The sequence below is a fragment of the Montipora foliosa genome, chromosome 7 (assembly GCF_036669935.1).
Source record: "Montipora foliosa isolate CH-2021 chromosome 7, ASM3666993v2, whole genome shotgun sequence".
Lineage (NCBI taxonomy): Eukaryota > Metazoa > Cnidaria > Anthozoa > Scleractinia > Acroporidae > Montipora > Montipora foliosa.
In genome coordinates, this window is record NC_090875.1 from 995,494 (window position 1) to 1,000,493 (window position 5,000).

Genomic DNA, 5,000 nt, shown 5'->3' on the forward strand with positions numbered 1-5,000 from the left:
CAGCTTTTCCGGCGAGGCTTGGGAGAAAGATTGGGGAGGCCAGTAAGCGTAGATCGGCGGGTGTCGCTGTCCCTGTTCACCTGAACAGTTCGGTGAAAATCACCGATTTTCAAACTGATCTAGCCGGTAGAATTGTTACGGTTAAGTTAGAATTTGAGGGCCGCCTTTTCCAAGCCATAAATGTGTACGTGCCTACCGTATTTACCCGTGTATAATACGCACCAGTGTATAATACACACCCCAAGCAAAACTAGTGTGAAAAAAAATCCATTTCCTGGATAAGAAAATTTGCTCCACTACATACAACAGTAAAGTAAATAAGCCTATGTAAAGTGTTTAAAAACTGAAACCTTTAACTTGTAGTCAGAATCGAACAGCACTTCTCTCGCACAAGATTCGTCATTGACAAGTTCATCTTGTTGTCCGTCCACAAGATTGTCTCCTTTGTTATCAAGGTTTTTTTACTACTCCATATTTCACAAAATACGACTCAATCATCTCTTCAGGCAGAACTGAGGTGAATCCGCCAAGAATTACTGCTAAATTGGTGTTTTCTCTGCTGATTTCATGCTTTCAGTTACACGAGCTTCGAAAGCATAAACAAGCAGGCTTCATCGTCTCCCCAGTCCCAACACGTGGAGCACGCCAAACTCTTCATTCCTTCGGCATCCATTCGGCCTTTGTCTTGGGCATCGCTGATAACACTGTGCTTGTTTTCAACTTTAGGCACCGTTTTCCTCTTGAAAATCACCATTGCTCTTAATTTGGTCCATCACCAGCACGCGCCAACAAAACAGTTGCGTGACATTAATTTTCTTCTCTGCGGTGTAATGTTGATCATTCGGTTCCGCGGCATATCGAAGATCAGTAGCGTTTTGTCAATATTTCCAGTAATATGTAGTGGGTAGTTGTGTTCTTTGCAAAGTTTTACAATATAACAGTGTGAAATCCGATGATCTTCAGCGAAATTAACGAGCTTTATTTATCAGACCGGCATCGTAAACTCCGGGGAGTTTCGTGGCCATTTTGATGTTTCAGTTTATCACTCAAAAGTGAAGGCTATGTTGTTCGGTTTTTCATTTAAAAGGAAAGGTTAATTTACTAGTGGATCTTGGTCAAGCCTTTTACTTGTCAATCCAAAACCAATGCGTCTTTGTTTTTATGCTAATGAGGGACGCGTGTCTAAAACAATGGATTCCGTGTATAATACGCATCTCAATTTTCGGAGCTGTTTTAGCAGGAAAAAAGTGCATATTATACACGGGTGAATACGGTAACATCCACGCAGAACATGAATCATTTTTTGACAGTCTTTGGAGGTTCCCATTTCCGAATCTCAACACCTTTGTGGTCGGTGATTTTCATTGTGTTCCAAATATTCAGCTGGACAAATGGGGCGGCGATGACAGCTTTGGAGACAGAGCTGTCACGCAACTCCATGCGTTCAGCGATTCTTTAAATTTAGAAGACTTTTATCGCGTTAATTTCCCTACCGGGCGTTTGTTTACCTGGTTTAATGGCCCTCACAGTGTGGGCTGCCGGCTGAGGCTTGGAGATCACGCATCACCAATTTTAATTGCAACTCCTTTGGGTACTCAGACCACCATATGATCAGTCTAAAGGTCACACTCGGAAATTCAAACCCGAGGGGACGAGGCGTCTGGAAATTTAACACTCAGCTGTTAAAATCAGAATCTTTCTGTTCAGCTGTAAATAATTTCTGGCCGGCCTGGCAGGACAACAAACTGGCTTTCACCGATCCACGGATCTGGTGGGACGCTGGTAAATTACAGTTCAAAGAAATCACCATCTCACACAGCATTAAACAAGGCCGTGAGAGAAGGCGAGAAAAATCCAATTTAGAACAGGAGTTCCGGCTTATCACAGCTCGCGGTAATTCAAACACCGCTGCCGATCACATTCGCCTTGCAGAGATCAAAGATCTCCTCAAAACAATCGATGATCGCGGTGTAGAAGGAGCTATGACCGCAGCAAAAAGCAATGGATCGAGATGGGAAAAAAACTGACGAGGTATTTCTTCCAACTCGAAAACAAGCATCAGTCACAGAATGTAATTTCTGAATTACGTGTCAACAACACCTCGGTAACGTCCGATAAGAATATTCTTCGGGAATGCATAGATTTTTACGAAAATCTCTACACCGCCGAACCGGTTGACTTGGAGAGCCAAGACTGGCTATTAGAACAATTAGACCAGTTTCTAAATTATTCCTTTCAACATGGCTCTTTGTCTGAGACCCAACGCCGAGGGATCATTCGTCTCTTATATACAGTACTGTGCAAAAGTAATGAGAGCGAATTTCGACGAATTTCGTCTATTGTTCTCGCGAATTTTCGATGATATGTCGGCGAAATTTCGCGAGGTATTTCGCATCGCTCAATGCGATATTTCGAAGAAAATGCGGCGAAATGATGCGAATTCTTTCGAAATTTTGAAGTAACGAACTTTCCTTGCTGCGAACTCTTTCGAAATTTCAAAGTAACGAACTTTCGTTTGGTCGAATTTTCAAAGCAGTGAACTGTCGTTAAAAATAGACTGTACATTATAATTGCAGTAACATACATAACTCGGAAGCAAACGCGCTTTGTTGAGTTATTTACACCACGACTGAAGAGCGTTTCAAAAACGAGCTAGAGAGATTTATCCCGCACTCTGCTTCAGTAGAGTAACTGGCCATTTGTTTTTAGACAAGACAAACCTTCAAGGACTGCATCGTAATGACAACAAGCAGGATTGTAAAACTCCATGAACTGGATTACGCATGCATATTTCTGGTTGAAATCTAACTCCGATTAAAGGTCAAGCTTGCAATGTTTTGATCCTCTTCATAGACAAAAAGCGCTTTGACTTGCATACCAGTAGTTTGAAAATGTGAATGATTTCAGAGAAACATAGAATCGGTTCAACAAGTCACCAACGTCAAAAAATTATGAAAAATGTCTATTATTTGCTGCGGGTTGTAAAACTAGTGTTGTCACACAACGCGTGACGACACTATATTAAGAACGGCTGCGTAAGAGACTACTGTAAAACTAAGTAAATGTAAGAAACAAATCTTGATTCATTATCTGGTTTATTTAAGGTTTACATTACATTCCAAAAACAAAGAAAACGAATCTGAAATCTACCTAGATAATACATGCAAAAATACACACACAGTTGCTAACAAATTAATCTTGCCTAGTTTGTTTGTCGCTACTTTTTCTGAAGTTTTGGCAGCGTTTGTGTTGTCTGTTTGAATAAATTTGTTTGTACTAATTATTAACTGCTGAACTAGTGCAATGCAGTGTTTATTTTAACACATTTCGGTGTTAGTCACAGGAATCTTGAGCGTTCGAGTCTCTGTTAGTTGCTTTAGTTATCTTGGCGGCTTGCGCGTGCCGCCTCTGCTGTTACAATTAATGTACTTACCTCAGCCTCGAAAATTCGCTACACTCTTCAAAACTTCGAAACACGCTTTAAGCATTCTTCGAAATTTCGCGAATCTTCTCGAATTGTCGTTCGAATTTTCGCTGGAACATTCGCATACAATTTCGAAATTGTCAAGACAATAGCGCTTTCGAAAATTCGTCGAAAGTTCGGCGATATTTCGTTTCGTTCCAAAAATCGCTGGTTTTCGTCGAAAAGTGGTGAAATGTCTCGAAATTCGTCGAAATTCGCTCTCATTACTTTTGCACAGTACTGTAAGAAAGAAGATCCACTCGAGCTTAAGAACTGGCGTCCTATTTCCTTACTAAACACTGATTACAAGATCTGTTCAAAAGTGTTAGCAAATAGATTACGTCATGTTTTACCACGGATCATAAACAAAGATCAAACTTGCGGTATTCCGGACCGTAGTATTTACGAGAATCTCTTTTTACTATAAGACACCATTGATTATGTTAAACACAAAGAACTATAAGCCGCAATTATTAGTCTGGATCAGGAAAAGGCTTTTGACTGAGTTAACCACGGGTTTCTACAACGCATGTTAACTTGCTTCAATTTCGGGCCTCATTTCCGACGTTGGGTTGATGTGGTTTATCACGACATCACCTCCAACGTCATCAACAATGGCTGGCTTTCTTCGCCTTTTCACCTGGAACGAGGCGTACGGCTAGGATGCCCGCTATCACCGCTTTTGTATTGCTTGGTAGATAAAACCTTAGGTCAGGCGATTCGCCGTGACGAGACGATCGAGGGAATTCAAATCCCTGGTTCTAATCAACAACAGAGCAAAGTGTCACAGTACGCTGATGACACCACGCTAATTTTAGCTAACGATTATTCCATCACACAATGTTTTCACATTGTTAACATCTTCGAAAAGGGTTCTGGCTCGCGCCTTAATGCAACAAAAACCGAGGGCTTGTGGATCGGTAGATCAGCCAGTCGGCCATCCGGCCCTGTAAACTTCACATGGGTGACAGATAAGCTTAAAATCCTTGGGTTGTATTTCGGTAATGAAAACCTGGATCACGCAAACTGCGATAATCGCTTATCTAAATTGACAAATCGCCTTAACCTTTGGAAACAATGCACCCTGTCGCTACACGACAAAGCGCTAATTACCAACATTCTGGGAGCCTCGGGATTCTGGTACACAGCCTCAGTCTACCCGATGCCAGAATGGGTTTACACACAAGTTAATAGAGCGATTTATGACTCCTGGTGGAACAGCAAGACAGAACTGGTGGCGAGGTCGACATGTCAGCTCCCCTTAGCTCAAGTTGGCCGGGCAGTTGTTAACCCACAAGAGAAGGCCCAGGCCCTAAAATTGCGTTGGGTACTCTATATAGGGGACCAAACTTGTGACTCTAAGTGGGTCTATTTCGCTAGATTCTGAATTGGCTTAGCCTTGAGTCGCTCGACTACAAGCTGGTCTTTCCTGAGGTCAAACTCTGTACCGAAATACTTCGGGGGTCACCCACCTTTGTATTACCTACACATCCTCACAGCGGTTGACTGCCTTAATCTAGATCTGACCCTGCTACCA